The sequence below is a fragment of the Pseudopodoces humilis genome, chromosome 2 (genome assembly GCF_049639895.1).
Source record: "Pseudopodoces humilis isolate 2021_Gansu_Grassland_sample_001 chromosome 2, ASM4963989v1, whole genome shotgun sequence".
In the NCBI taxonomy this organism is placed as follows: Eukaryota; Metazoa; Chordata; class Aves; order Passeriformes; family Paridae; genus Pseudopodoces; species Pseudopodoces humilis.
Window position 1 is genome coordinate 103,139,116 of NC_142201.1, and position 17,165 is coordinate 103,156,280.

Consider the following 17,165-nt stretch of genomic DNA (forward strand, 5'->3'; position numbering starts at 1 on the left):
AAAGATTTAGGTGGACTACTACTCCAAGTTATAATTAAGTCAGTTCTAATTACTTTAATTTTCAGTTTTTCATTTTAAATTTCCTGCTTACACAAGATCCCAAATTTCAGATGTAATAGAGTGACCCCCTACATAATTTTAGAGCTGCCTTCTTACAGGGACAATGGACAACATATCTGCAGATACCAGTGCACCACACCTGTATTCATAAAGCTTTCTCCACATTTTTTTATTTCTCTACAGTCATTACATGGGGGAGATGGAGGGAAATATTGGAAAGAGCTGGAACATGGACTGTAAGTAACTGATAAAAATAGAAGAGAGGGCCAAAAAGCATGGAAAAGTACAAGGACAATGGTTAAAAAAGCAGGTATATCCATACACAAGCTTCTCATCTTGACTTCATTCCTACACCCAAGAGTCAACATGTCTAGTTGCCTTTGGAAGCTTCAAGTTTTTAGGTTTTCCGTTTATTACATCCAGAATGGTTATCTGGATTTGGGACTTCTGATCTAGGCTTTTTCTCCAGGAAGGAGTTGTCTTTATGAATAGGATTTTCACACATATTGTCCTATTCTTTGTTACATACCAAACAGAACAAAGTACATAACAGAATCACCCATATTCCCAGTAACATGTCTGTGTTACACAAGTGTCAGCCTGTCAGGTTTTGATGTATGAGATGGTTTCTTACTGGCCTGCTGTAATTGCAGTCTGTCACTGCAAATTCCCTTAATCCTCAGAGCGAGACTGGTTATACAGACACATTCTGTAGTGTTTGCAGAAGGAAAGCAAAATTCTGTAACATCTGGATTACAAATATTAGTAGTCTCAAACCTGACACCTTGAGAAATCCTGCATCTTGCACTGTGGGGAGGGAGTACATATTGCAAGGACTGATGGCAGTGTGGGAGAGGACCTAGTCAGGAGGAGGTTGACCAAGTGATTGATGCTGCTCAAGCTCTCCAGAACTCTTAAAGCAGCAACAGTTCAATCTATCTTCGTCAAATTTGCATAGTGCTTTTAGTGCTTTCTGTTTATTCCCAGTGAAAAGATATTGCAGACAAAATATTTGAAGTAAATTTAATCCTTACTCAAAATCAACATTACCATAATATCCCAGCACTCAGACTGTGCCTTCCGGCAGTGTGATGGGTGAAGGGTCCAGAATATAAATTGCACACTCCTCATCTTGGAGACTTTGTCTTTTGAAGCAGAGGTCACAGCATTTGTACAGGTAAATATTTATTCCAGGAGAGCTATTTTTCTGAGATGTTTTGTTGCTGCATCTAGTTCATCAGATAAAGCTTGATTACATATGCCATCCCTGTTCAAATAGTGATCCTTCCTCTCTTCTCCTTCTTAGCATGATTACCAGCTCTTTTTGCAGAGTCCCCAGAAGAACTGGCATAATTCTGAGCTTGGGGGCTCCAATAGTGGGTTCAGGTTCATTTTTAAGTGTTTATTTCTTTGAAATATCTTTTTTATCAGGGAGAATGCTGAACAAGACCCTTCAAACTGTATTGTTTTGTGATCTAATGCACCCATAGTTTGAGTGTCTCTGCTGTTGCAGAGTTTTTTCTGCATCAAGTTTTATGAACTCTTTTTGCAAGCATCCTCCTGAGTTCATTACAGTAATAAGGCAAAGAATGGAGTTGTTTATCCCAGGAATACCCAAATACATACATTTATCACTTTTGCATTCCCCTGCCTTTTTTTCTTTTTGTTTCACTTTTACAGTGTTATGACTCGCCCCTACATTTCCTCTCAGCTTTTCTATCTTTTTCTTCAATGTGAGTTGGATTATTTTGAATTATCATAGTTGCAGAGCTTTCATTGTATTCATATTGTATACTTTTCCTTGGAGCCTGGAGGCCTGTTATTTAGGATGAGGTTGTTTTTACCCTCAACATTTTTTTCCTGTTCCGTACTAACTTCACAAAAGTGCCTGCTTTTAATTGCAAAACTTTTGCTATTTCTATACCAAGCTGCAGACACTGGAGTTCTCTACTCTGCAACGTGACTGTCTGTTCCTTTTCTGCTTGCTGGCTTCAGGCAACAAACACACAAGAATTTCAATTGTATTTTCACGTAATTTTCCTCTGTCTCATCGTTCCAATGTTTCAGACATTAGTTTTAAGACCATATGTTCCTTTCAGAGCATAAATACCTTAATTAAGATGTGGGCTTAAAACAATCCCTAAATAGTTTCAAAAGCTCTGAACAGATTTTTTTAAATTTAGGCAGAACTTCAAGTTTTTTGCTAAAAGCTCTCAGGTTTTGTATATCATAAAAAAATAATCAGACTACATCTAGACTACATCTCCTTGAAGATTTTATTTTAGACACTGCTTCTAATCTGTTGGCACAGAACTGAATGAAAGAGTGTTTTCTGAGAAAATGCTACTCAGTAGAATTGCAGAGTTTTCCACATTACAATATGTCACAACCAGGGCTGAGAAAAGCAGTTGTTACCATATGAGCACATGGTTTCCTTCTAAATTTGATGCCTCACTTCTTAATGATACATACCTTCTTTTGTTGATTTTTCTGTTTGTTTTCCCCCTCCTTCTTCTTGCTGTCCATGTCACTAAACAACATTGTTAGGTCTGATTGAAACAGAACAGAACTGTGAAGTTCATAAAATAGATTTTTGCCTAAGCAGTAGTACAGGTTGCAAGACTTGCAGCAATTTCTCAGAAGTTATAGGGAAGATAAGAAGTCAAAATGCTGTCAGACAAGCTTAACTACATGGAGATGTGAATAGGAGCTAATCTATGACAAGGAGGCTGAGAGGCATAAAAGTGTGATCTATTCCTGGCACAATTTGGAAAAAACCACAACCATTTTCTTCAACTATTTGCTAACGGGAGAGTGAACCGTGAAGATCTGTCAGATACTCAGTGAATTTTTTACAAAGACAAAAATGACAGAATTTTTAAGAGATAAAATGAAGTCCCAGTGAAATAAATAGGTGTCACTAAAAAGAGTCATTACAAATGGAGTCTGACATGGTCCAAGCAAAATGGAGACGTGGTCCCAGGGAGTCAGGCTCTAGGTCAGGTGTTTGAGCTAGACCAAATCTGACCCCACGAATCTGAACTCAGAGATGATTCTAAGGTTTTCTGGCTTCATTTTGGTGGTAAGTTGAAGCTCACGAACAAATTAACATATCCAAATTATTGCCCTGTTATACTTTAAAAGTTCTTCCTCATTACAAAACAAGCAATTTCTAAAAAACCTAGAAAATAAGGCTTCAATAATTTTTCTTTTTCACAATCTATTTAAATGCAATAAAACTTTTAAAGGAGCTATTTCAACATTTCTTTGAATTGTGACACTCTGAATGTATTGGATGGCATGGTGCTAACAACCACCTGTTTTCCTAGAGGCTACTGCTATTAATCTGATGACCCCAGGATCTTCAGCTCAGTTTCCCTATGTCGTGCCCCATACACTGCATTTTATATGGCCTGAGTAGGGAAAAATAATTCATGTGAGTCCTTTTGTGGGCTGAAGGTCTTAATAATGCCCTGTGGCAGGTCGCCCAATATGTGAATTTTCAGAACCATCTGCTACCTGCAGTTCAACAGGGAACATGACTTGGCTAAAATAATTACTTTTTGCACAGAGACGTGCTCACACAGTTTTTACTGGCTGTTCTGAGGTTTCAGGAACACATATTTTTTTAGTCCTTGAAGGAACTAATTCATTCACCGCACCCTTTTCTAGTGAGAGCTGCCCGGCCACATGTTTTCTTAGGATTTGCATCAAAATTAAATATCCAAGGGTAACCACCTGCAGCCTGCACATATGTGTGGTTCATGGTCAAGTGTTTAATAAATTCAGTTCCATAAGGAAAAAAAGAGAAAATCTATGCTACTTGTATTTTTTGTCTCTGTGCTAAAAGACAAATGTACTTAAATATCCCAAAGGTGACAAGCAGCTCTTTATATGAATGACACTTGACTTATGCTTGAAGAATATTTGGACTTTGACTTGGAAGCACTCAAACATAAGGGATATGCTAAAAAGGAAGAGATTCATTTTGAACAGATTATAGAAACCATGTGTGACAGAGTAGAACAAATGTTAAGCACTTGTTTTGAACGTAATTGAGAAGGGCACAACTAGTATTTTATGCACAAAGCTTTCATAGACAGAAAAATATATCCAGTAGCTTCTACCTTAACAGGTGTCCCACACAGTATGTCAGACTGGTGGCCAAAGAAGGTGTGTGAAATACTTTGGTGAAATGGATGCCATGGAATGATCCACTCCCTCATTTTCCTATGAACTTAGGCTGTCATTCTTCCACCAAGTGGTGTCAGTAGCAAAGACTGAGTTTGAAGCCCAGAACTCCACTGCAAAATTTCAGAACAGTTTGTGTCTGTCCCATATAGCAAACCCAGGAAAAAGTAGTATCCTGTGTTTATAAAGTTCAGTCCACCAAATCACTACACTATGCATTTTTTTTTACTGTCCTCAAAAGAGCAAAGCTATCATAGAGCTTCACCACCTCTCATCTCTCTGGTCTGCCCGTTCAACTAAGCACAAGGTATCATACAGCTAAGTTGCCATTAATTTCAGATCCAGAATTGCTGTGTTAGTGGTTGCTTTTCTGCCAAGTCATGTCTCTTTGCTGCCTTGAGCTTTAACGTTGATTAGAACTCAGCTGAACACCTCATCTTGGCTGGCTCCAACAGTGAAAGCCTGCTAAATAAAAAAGACCAAATCTCTGAACCCAGATTTTGCTTCTCTTGGGTAGCAAAAATTGTTGCCCTGAGGCCAAGAATAAAATAGGTTAAACTAGAACAGGTAGGCTTGCTGCTTTGCAGGCAGCAACAAGGGGGGATTGCCACTTATCCCTGCCTCTCTAGCTGAAGTGGTCCTGCATGCCCTGATCTATGGTAGCAGAAGGATGCTGACTTTTCCAAGACTCCAGCAGTGATGAAGGAAGAAGCAGGCTCACGGCTGCTCTTCTGCAGAGGCTTTCCTTGAATCCATCTCCTTTTGCATGTCTCAGCAGTTCCAACACTGGTAGCTCCTGGGCTCAGCAAAAGTGGTGAGGTCTATTCAGCAACACCTTTGAACTTTGCAAACTTTGTTATCTGTACATCTTAGGCTACCAGAAGGTCTCCCATGCATGAGAAATCAATGCCCAGCAGTCTGTTGAAGCACTAAATAAGCAAAGAATAAGTAAATTAAGAAATTAGTTTTCCTCAGATACTTCAGAGTATCTGAATCGACCAGTTGTCAGATTTGGTAAGAGGAGGGAGCCCTACTTTCTAAGTCACAGCCACGGGGTCTCAGACTGCGTTAAACCCTGTAAGTTCCTTGGAAGTTGCAACTCCATCAGTATCACCTGTTTTGAAATTGAGGTGTAGTGCAGCTGCATTTTTTTGTCTTGAGGAAAGGACAGCTATTGATAAATAAGAGAAATAAGCCACTGGGACAAAGTCAGGGACTGGCTCCAGCATGTGTCTATCCAGCAGTAATTTATGAGAATGCTTCAAGAATGGAATTGTGATCTAAACTTATTAGGTTTTTTATTCTGTGCTAAGGTGATGCTTTCTGGTTACCCAAGTCACCACTCAGGATGGTCCACAAACAGTTATTTAAACGATGACATAAGACAGTGAAGTGCAATAACCCTAATGGGCAACAGGAATGAGTGTGGAGGGTAGAGAAAATTGATTAGCTGGTGGGATACCAGTAAATACAAAGTGCTTAATCACAGACGGACTCGGCACCTTGATCTCCCAATCAATAGCACTTGCAGGTTCAGAACACATGAGGAAACCTTGGGTTTAAGGAGAAGATAAAAGGTGCTCTTTCTTTTTTATTTCTGCAATGTTCTATACTTATACACTTATATATCCTATTTCATCCTAGCAGTCCAAAGGCTTTTACAATTTTTCAAATGAAGCAAACACTTCACCCATTTCAGAAGGAAATTATACAGCTGCTCAGTACCCAAGAGCAGCCCAGGCCTGGGAATAAAGAGGGCATAATGCCTCCTTGTAATGCTGTGATTAGAGAAAAAGAGATTTTGATGTTTAAACCTAAGCAAGTACCTAATTGAGATGGATGCTAATTACCCATACCCTGGCAGAAATTATACAAAGTTTCCAAATGGGCATGGCACCAACATGTACTGTGAGAGATGTCACCTTTAACATCCATCATTACCTTCAGTAATCAGGAGCAGAGTAAAACCTGCAACAGGCCTAGGGAGGAATGAGCTAGAAAGAGGCACAGTTTGATTTTTCCTTTGGGCTAGAGAGAAAAAAAAGGAACAATAAACCCCATACACAAGGCTTATGTTTCAGCCAGCAACCACTGAGTTGTCCCTGCTGTGAACTGATAACTGAGACTGATAATAAATGTAGCCTGACTCTATCAGCTGCACAGACTTATTGTGCTCAGCTGAAAATAGAAATAAAATCAAGTAGTGCCAAGGAGGGACCAAAATGGATTCTCAGAATACTGAGACCCCTGTGAACTTTGGCCATTTGGTTAATAGAAATCTTGGACGCAGACCATCTCAGGACAGGCTTGAAAAACATAAATCCTGACTAGCATTGTGCTAGTTTAAGTATCAGGTTTTTAATTTCATATCTGTAAATGTTGTTTCAGGACTGAAAAAAATAAATACTGAAGCATATTGCAATGTACTATTCAGCTTGAAATGCTCCACTAGAAAACATAGGGGGGGTTATATTTCTGTGATTATTTTTTATGATACACCTTTACTCTGTTCTTTTCGTATATTGTTACAATTTTTGGCAAACAGCAAGCAGCTTACTCTTAGTAATTGAAAGATATTTTCCAGCCTTAAGCTGGCTGCCTGCTGCCACATCTGATTTTGTGCTGCTGCTTGTGCTTGTGAAATGAAAGGGCTGGGAGACAAAGAGGCACAGCCATATTGGAGCTGGGCTTCAGGAGGCTGCTTGGGAAGTGGGAATTCATAAAAAACAGCCTGACCCATCTTAAGTCACTCCTCTGTAGCTTAACACTTCTTCTCAGAGCCGATAATAAAGCTATGGAAGATTTCAACAATGGCGAGTTCACAATTCCCCAAGGCTGAAAAGCAAGAAAAGCAATACACTTCTTCTCTCACCTGTTTTTTTTTTTTTTTTTTTTTGCATCTTCATCCCAGTGTGTTCCCACAGATCTCCTGCAGCTGCTTCTCCCCTTGTCTCCCTTCATACCATTTACCATTTTCCACAGGTTTGAGCTCTTATCACCAATCACTAAGCATTTTCCATCTCTCCTCCATGTAAATCCCCATAACCACATTCTATTCCTACATGTGGTGAAAAAGTTGTGTTCCTCAGTGCAACATCACACATGACATCTCCACAGCCTTTGGACCTTTGAGGGACAATCTGATGGCAACACTGGGCATTTGAAGCATCTGATGCCTGCAGAGCCAAAGCAATGGAAAATGTTAAGACTGAGACTGGAAACAATAGAAAGACAAAAAAACTGGCTATAAACAAAAAAACTAAAATTTGGGGTAAAAACAGAGGGAAAAAAAGTGAAAGAGAAAAAACATTCTTTCACCATGGAAACTGTTGGTGCTACATAAAGGTCTGACAGCTTTTCCTTTTTAAATCCCCTATTTACAGGGATTATGTAGCTCAGAAGTGGAAAGTCTCTGAAATATGGCTTACAAGGTCTCAAGAAAGAAGCCTTAAAAATAAATTTAACACTTTCATTCTTAGGTATAAAATTATAAATATTAACTAATTTTAAGAGCTATGTAAAAAAACCCCAAAAAACCAAAAAAACCCAACCACACATGAAAAAACCCCAGAACAACTTAGCATGCTCCTTTTGTCTAAGTTAGTTTTTTTGATTAATTACTTAAAAATTTTCTCCACCCTATCTTCTGCAGATAATTCCATCTATTCATTTTCTTCACATGAGTTCAAAATGCAGCTATTTTTGATTAAATAGGTAGAGACAGACAGTCAGACATCCAGTTGTATTTTTTCATTTTGGCACTAGTCATTTCTTGAAGATGGAATTGGAAGGTAAGAGTCACTGAAGTTCCTTTGTCACTAGCAAGGTGTTTCAAGGCAAGAAAGGCTCTCAGCCTATCAAACCTGCAAGTGATCTTAGACTATCACATCCTCAAAGTAATGTAAAACCTCTCTGAAGCAGGAGTGGATATCTACTCCCTGACTGGATGAAAACAACCTCCAGCTCTTATAAGTGGTCAAAATTCCAAGTTTAAATTTGCCACCTGCAAATATTTTGCAGTATTTTCTTAAAAATAGCCATTTCTGCAAATATTGCTCTAAATAGACTCACTCTTCCAATGGACTGTTTACAAGGAATAAATACAAAGTGTACATTAGAGCAGAGCAAATGAAAGAGGTGTCTATTTGCAAACCTGTTGGCTACAGCAGGTTCACTTCTCTGTCCTCACAGGTTCAAAGCTTCAGTTTTATGGGAGTTTTGCAGGTAGTCCTTTAGCTCTGTTTTTTTTTTAGCCATCCACACCACATTTTTAGCAAGTGATGACTGTAAAAATATTTATATTTCTATGAAATTCAACATGCTCACAGGAGATTTAAATGTTCATGGGCACAACTGGTGGCAGAGAGCATAGAAAAAACTACTTAGGCATCAAGATTTAGAGTTTTGCACGTCACCAAACAGAATCAAAGTGTTAAAAGCCTTGGAAAATACATACTTGGACACAAGAACAAATCAATTTTCTCATTTCTTAAGAAAAAACTGAGGATGAAAACAGACTGCTGAAATTAAAGTAGTAATTTTCCTCCAGGTTTTTATTTGTTCCAATCTAACAAATGTTTCAATACACCAGCAACCCTTTAGACCTGAAACATACTTTAAAAATACACATTGGTATTCTTAATACTGTGGTATCATAGGATCTGATAAGACACACACTACCGACATCTAGGTCATCAGAAAAAGGAGAAAGTGCTTTCTGCATGGATTGGAAGAACTGAACTTTCCATGAGTGGTTCCAGCTCCAAATGCTGTTCAAACCTGTCCACATTGGAACCATCCAGCTGTGGTGCAAGAGGTGCTCATTTCTTGATGGAGATGTGCCAAGGCATACAGAACTGGGAAAAACTACTCTTTGCAACACATGCTTTGGCTTAGGGTGTTGTTGAACATGTCATTAAAAAAAGGGAGAGAAAGTGCACTGAACTGGCAGATGTCAGTGGTTCAGTGCCTGCACTGGCTGGGATTTGCTCTTGGAGCTGGCAGATCCTGGGATCACTGCCGGCAGAGGTGCCTCTGCACAATGCAGTGCTGGACAAAAAACACAGTAGCAGGACGGTGAGGAATTGGGCATGTTTAGAGATTTGGGACTATGGCTTTTTCTTAGAATATATCCTTTTCTTCTGTTCTGTTGGATTCAGCATCATCAGTGATGGGAAAGAAAGGACACGGGAATCTTTGCTTAAACACTGCCAGGGGCTGTGACTCCACCACCTCTCTGGGCAGCCATTCCAACACTCAGTCAGCCTTCCTGTGAAGAACTTCTACCTAATGTCCAAACTAAACCTCCCCTGGTGCATCTTAAGACTGTGTCCTCTTGTTCTTTCAGGGGTTGCCTGGGAGAAGAGACCAAACCTCATCTGGATTTAACCTCCTTTCAGGGAGTTGTAGAGACTGGTAGGGTCTCCCTTGAGTCTCCTTTTCTCCAGGCTAAACAACCCCAGCTCCCTCAGCCATTCCTCACAGGGTTTGTGTTCCCAGCCCCTCACCAGCCTCGTTGCCTCCTCTGGACATGCTCCAGCATCTCAACATCCTTCCTAAACTGAGGGGCCCAGAACTGGACACAGAACTCAAGGTGTGGCCTCACCAGTGCTGAGTACAGCGGAAGAATGACCTCCCTGCTCCTGCTGGCCACACTGTTCCTGATCCAGGCCAGGATGGCATTGGCCCTCTTGGCCACCAGGGCACAGGGCTGGTTCATGTTCAGCCAGCTGTCACCAGCACCCCCAGGTCCCTTTCTGCCTGGGCACTGTCCAGACACACCATCTCTAGCCTGTAACATTGCAGGGGGCTTTTGTGGCCAAAATGAAGGTCTCGGCACTTGGACTTATTAAACCTCACACTGTTGAACTCTGCTCATCTATCCAGCCTGTCCAGGTTCTTCTGCACAATCCTCCTACCCTCCATCAGATCCACACTCACTGCCAGATTGGTGTCATCTGCAAATTTACTAATGGTGGTCTGAATCTTTTCATCCAGATCATCAAGAAAGATATTAAACAGACCTGGCCCCAGCACAGCCCCCTGAGGGACACCACTGGTGGCTGGTCCCCAGCTGAATGCAGCCCCACTCACCACCACTCTCTGGGTCTGGCCATCCAGCACAGAGTGCTCCTGCCCAAACCGTGGGGTGACAGCTTTTCCAGGAGAACACCATGGGAAATGGTACAGAAGGCTTTGTTGAAGTCCAGGTAGACACATCCACAGCCTTCCCCTCATCCACCAGATGGGTCACCTGGTCATAAAAGGAGATCGGTTTGATCAGGTAGGACCTGCTCCTCCTAAATCCACACTAGCTGGGTCTGATCCCCTCCATTCTGTGGGTGCTGTGTGACGGCACTTAAGATGATCTATTTGATACCTTGTCAGGCATCCAGGTCAGGCTGACAGGCCTGGAGTTTCCTGGATCCTCCTTCCAGGCCTTCTTGTGGGTGGATGTCAAATCAGCCAGCTTCCAGTAGTCTTGAACCTTCCTGATTCACCAAGACTGATGATAAATGATGAAGAGCAACTTGGTGAGCTTTAAAAAAACCCTTGTAATTTCTGTTCCCAGAGTAGTTTCTGCTCCACAAATAAAGTAGATGTACAAAGCTCAAACTCTGTAATTCTTGCTGCTTACTTGTTTGTGCTGAACAACTGGATAAAATGTCTTCATAACCCATCTATGTCTGGACAAGTGAGGGCCTATCGAAATGTCATTGACTTTAACTTTCAAAAAAGAAAAGCCCCCTCACATAAACACAGCCTCCTTCTAAGAAAAGGGGAAATGAATAGTCTGTTGCCTTAAACTTGAGCCATGTTGCAAAACTGCCATGTTTGAGGTAGATACAAGTTTTGGAACGGAACATAATTCCAGAAAAAAATTAGCTGCTTAAATCCAAAAGAAATTTTAATTACACTCTTAAAATCCCACCTTGCAAATTCATCTCACCTTTCTTTCCTCTCTGGCTTCATGCCCTTCATCTGCTGTAGAAATCACAGCAAACACAAGAATGAAGAATCTGGGGAAGATGCGCTCTTTAACTGCAGCAGATACTTATAACTGCAGACACATATATAACTTCTCCCAATGTGTTTATGCTGTATGACTTTGCAATTCATAAAAAAATTTGGGCTCCCTGGGAGCAATACTAAATAAAAGTGACTGTTTGCATTTGCTATTTTGACACAAGTTAAGTGTCAAATCTATTTTAAGTCGTCTGAGTCGCTGCACATAGCTTCCAAAACCTGCAGCCATAAAACAATATAGCAATTTGATTGGCAGCATGCTTTTGAATGTAATTAATACAAGAAAAATAAAACATGAAGAACTGTGATTGATTCTGTGTGTGCATGTCTGCATGCTCGATACAGGAATAACACTAAACCCCAAGAGTAAAAAATCTACTATTCACAATATTGGATATCCAACTTCACCAGAATATAATTGGTCCTCAGGGAGTACAACACAGAGAAATGTGTAAAATACACAGAAGAATGGAAAGTAAGAGTAGGAAGTTTAAAAATGCAATTATTTTATGGTGTCTAAAATAATGATTGTTGAAACCAACTCTTCTTAATTCGTTTTGATGAAAATAGAAAACGATATTTCAAATCTATTTATTGTAAACATGGCCTTCAGTGGAAAAAAAGACAAATCTAAAAAAGGCTGAGACTTATCCATAGATACTCCCACCACTTTTGCAAAGCCAGTTTTCATAAATTACTTTTTGTAATTGCAAAGAAAACAAAACCATCTGAGCAGTGCAGCTTTTTATACTCAATGTTTCTATGAATGCTTAAGGACTACATGGATGACAACAGGGAGTAGGATCATTTTTACATGTATCTTAAAGATATTGAAGGACTAGACTGAAAGATATAATACCTTGCAGAAGGTAGGTTTCAGAAATCGATGAGGTGTTATGTGACAGGTAACAACCTGCTTCAAAGCTCCATTCCTAAGTTTCATATCCCTGGGATTTTAAGATTACATGTTTGTGCTGATGGCAGGTATTTTAAAAGACTGTCATCATCCCTGTTGCTGCTGTGATGCTTCTGCCAGGCCCTACAAAACAAGAGACTTTTTGTGCACAAGAGAGTTCATAATTAACTTAGTGATGAGAGGCAGTAAGCAGATATGATGAAGAGAAGGAGCAGCAGGGAGCACTGACATGTTTCTGCACAAGGAACAAGTGACACCCACTGCAAGCAGAGCACCCAGCTGCTGCCCAGTGTTTCATGGGCATGTCCAAGCAAACAGGTCTGGGAGATCTAGGAGAGGATAAAGCACCACCTTTGGTGCTTTTTGCAGATTCTACAAAGATTTCACCTCCCTTAGGCCAGCTTCAGTCTCCTTGGGGATTGAGGACAGCCCTTGGGCACCCGATGAGGAACAAATCTAAATGTGAGAGAAAGAGCAGGACAGGAAGAAGAACAAAGGTCATTCTCATGATAAGACAAGGGAAAGAAGGACAGGACAGAAAAAAGAGTTGTAACAGAGGAAAAACTTCTGCAAAAGGGAAGACAAAGCAGATCAGGAAGAATCTGAAACTCGAACTGAACTGCCAAGTTGAAAAACACATTCTGTGTAAAATGCATTTTGATGGCTCCATAAGTAGTAGCACCATGAACAATGAGTCTAAAAGCTTCTGCCTGGTTGAAGACAGATATAGAGATCTCTACAGTTCAAAAATAAACAATTTTGTTTACTTTTTGTCAGGTCTGAAAAGTATAAGGAATTAAATTTAGAAGTACATAGAAATACTACTATGACACAGACTTAAAAGTTAGGAAAAATTAGAAATCCCAAGGTTGTCTGTGCGTCATTCCAACCCCTGGAAGCAGATGTGATGTTTCTTTCTAAGTTCCCAGAGAATATTTATGTTGTCTTGTGACTTCTGCTGGATCCCCTCTGTCACCTATCTGTGTGGCCTCACAAGTGCTCAGATTGAGAGAAATATAAGGACATTTAAGAATTTTTCACAATGAAATGAGTTAAGGGGATGCTGCAAAATATTCCTTTAGGGTAAATATTATCACTTTTAACAACAAATTACCTGCAGGTATCTCGTGTTCTGCTATTTGAAGTAAGATAAGTACAAACACTCATCCTCATACCTTAATTAAAAATTCTAAGTGTTATGCTTTTCTTCAAAACGGATGACACTCACTTGATTACTGTAAGCATAACCACACTCAGCTTTAACCACAACAAATTATCCATCACTCCACATCTTATGCTGTTAATGGCAACGTAAATACAATCTTCAGAAGCATCCAGTAATGGCAGACTAAGGGCTATTTCATTGCTTGTCCAAAAAAAGCAGAAGACTACCTTTTATATCATTCCAAGGACTCTGCACTTTCTAGAAAATGTATATTTTACTCTTATCTGCAGCTTGTCAGACAAAAGCTGTATGTCTTAGAGTCCTAATATGCCCTGTGCTTCAAGCAGGCTTGGTTTTCCAAACATTTTGTGGGAGCTCATTATCTTGAATTATATTTCTTAGCCCTGCAATGTAAAACTGCCTATAATATACTTCAGTATTATTGTGTTGCACTGAGAGAAAATACTAAAAAGGGAAATGTAACTGATAGATGCAGTGTGGAGCTGCTCCTGGAAGGACTAACAAGTGATGGATGTCCTAATGTGTCAACGCTTCAGTGGGGATTCAAGGGGATTGCTGGGTCTCAAGGAGACATGAGCAGTTGTTGGTGGCTAGAAAGATATTTATTGTATAAAAGCATCAGTCTCGAAGACAAAGAGTTCAGACAATTAGAGTCCTTGCTGAAAGCTTTGGCATAAAGCTGAACTCTGAGCAGCAGCTCTCTGGTACAAAGTCCCGATGTTCTGGGCAGCAGCTTCTCAGCGTGGAGTTCTGCTGTCCTGGGCCACAGAAGCAGTTGCAGTAGTTCTTCTTCATGGTGATGATGATGGTGCCGCTGTTCTTCTTCTTCAGGTGTGAGTGTGTGTATCCCAATACAGGGGATTAAATTCATAAATCATCCAATCAGCTGAAAACATGATTCTAAAACAAAACTTTCTACACCAATCTAAGCTTAATTCTAACATGCGAAATCAGTGTTCTTTTTACCTAAATCCTATGTATCAGGTATTATCTGTTTACGTGAGTAATTCTATCTGTTCTATCTAGAAACGTAAGCTATGTTCTTACTATGTTTTCATTATGTCTAGAGCTAAGTTGAATCTGTGAAGGGTATTATCATTGAAGTTTAAACTGGGTAATAAGGCTTTTCACTAGCTAACACAAACCTTTGAGACAATTAAGCTATATTTTTACCTACTTAAAACTAAAACTTACACTCTATAGCTTAATGTATTTTAATTTTTTTCTCTCTCTGAGGGGCTCAGAGAGGCTTTTATTTTGGATTCCAGCACTAATGGAACAAGAACAATGGAGATTAAATAAAGGCTCGAGTTCTTGTCCTAGAAAGTACAAAACAGAGACTATTTCTAATATTAGCTGTTCAAATAATTAGGCACCAAAGGAGCACAGGGACTACCATGATGAGAAAGACCAAGGAATAATTCCAAACTTTGTTCTTCTACCAGTGGTATACACAAGATATTTAGGATAAATAGTCAAGCCCCAAATGACACACACTCTAATTGTGGATTATACTGGGTCAGAAGGTGGTTTCTCCTGACCTTGGCTACCCTGCTTGTGCTGTGAAATATGAAGAAACTCTGTAATTTTCATTTTGATGGCTGTAACAGCAGTTTGCACCCTCATTTATATTTACCCTTCTGTATTAGCCGATACAATCTCCTGGTAACAGGATTAAAAGGCACTGAAATACACAAATAGATCATTAGGGACAAATTACATTTGTAACTAATGTGATTCTTAAGGCTCGGAACTGATAATCACCAGATGGTGGCAGACAAAGAAACCCCAAGAAAATCCCTTAAAAACCATGGCTGAACTTGCAATTAAGATGAAAATAAATTTAGTCCATGTCAGCAGTATGTTCATTGCCCCGGGTTTCACTGCAAGGGGCATGTCCAGTCCCTCCAGAATCAGAGGGTAATGCTATATTCCCCTGGAAGGCAGAGGGGAATTCCCTTTTCAGAGTCTGTGCCACAGGCCCAGGTGATGAGGCAGCAGCAGCTCCATTCCTTCCCTGTTGGTCTGGCCTCAAGGCTCTTTTTTCTTGGCTTTACTGCTCCAGCCAGCCAGCCCTTTGCAGCTTGGCTCCCACTCCAAGCCCACAGCCAGAGGTGCTTTCACAAGCTCTCCCATAACCTCTCATGTTCGACGTGTTACTGGTGTCCCACGGGAGCTTTTTGCTCTTTGTGTTCTGAACCCGTGTTTCCTCTCCCCACACTTTTCCTTTTTCTCTTATGCTCTCCTTCACGAGGAGCTTTTTCAAAAGCTTTTCCTAAATAATTTTGTTGATAAAGCTGTCCTTCCTAATTCTTCTTCCAGTTGAGAGAATAACCACTGCTTTCTGTGGATTCCATTAGGAACACTCAGGTTGTTCTTTCCATGAACATCTCTCAGCCTTAGATTTCTCTGCAGTCTGCTTTTACTGCTGGTTTAGATTCCACCTCCTGAGTGGCTGCTTTGGGCCAGTGGACACAGTTTTTTCAGCTTTTCATCTAGGAAAAAAAAAAACCAACCTGGTTGTCTGTAGGCTGGGTAATAAAACCACCAAAAGATTCATTTGGGAAAGGAAAACAGGGGAAGGCAATTTTGGAGCAAGAGTTACCAAGCACAGTCACACAACACAGATGGAATGATCTAAAAAGTTTAGTGGCCACATTCCCATTTCTAATTTACTATGTTTTTTTACAAACATGCAGCTGTTTCAATATATAAAAGCAAATAACATCACTGGGAAGTTGAACAAGAATCATGAACTTCACAGTCTATTATATGTTAGACTCTGAAGAAAATGTACAGAGAAAAAACTCATACGTATTTAGCAATATTTTAATGGTTAATGTGCATAATCTTTAGATTTTTATGCTTATTTTTACTAGATCCAGACACCCAATCATGAAGAAAGGAAACCATCTTTCCTGAAATAACACTTTAGACAGATTAGAGGTGACAGTTTGTGCAAATTGCAAACTTTATTACACTTTGGCCATTTCACATCAAACTTATTACATATATTATGTACAATGAGTGGGAAAATACACTTATATATAATAAATTAGAAAGTAAAATAGGTTAATAGAAATCTACATGCCCCAAAAGACAGTCAAGTGGAGCTCACCTGATACACTGATATTACACATAAGTCTTAAGTGAATTCATGTTCTCTAGGCATTCCAGAGCCATATCACTTGCAGATGGAACACACTTGTGCCTCAGATAGACCCCTGAATGTCCAGGAACTCTGCAGTTTTCTGATCTCTGACTTCTTATAAATTAGTCTGTCTGAAAGTGGGATGTATTAATCAAAATGACCAAGGAAACAAATTTCTAACAACAGAAAACATGAGTGTATGTTGCACAGTGTCAAGGCTTGTCTGATGCCAAGACACTTCCTAGATGTTCCTCAGCTCACTGGAATTGCTAAATCACTCTAGAGTACCTGGTCAAGGACCAGAGTTTTTAAGGGTGAAAACTCTTCCTGGTCTGAGAAGGAACCTGCATGGTCATGTGTTGATAGTCCAGAAGAACAAGTTGCTCAGAATTGAATGTTTGTGTGTTCTGGACAGTAACCAGGTTTGTAGTAGGAAACCTAGATCATAGTCAAAAGCTCTTCAGCACAGTGAAGAGTAGCACAGGATAACAAAATTTCTTACAATTAATTTATTTTTTTTCATTCTAATGGAAGTCCTTGTTCAAAGGTAGCAGATATTGATTCTCACTGTGTATTTATCCTTCTTACAAAGAAAGTATGCTGTCTGAAGCACTGAAGACACCAAGAAGGAATTT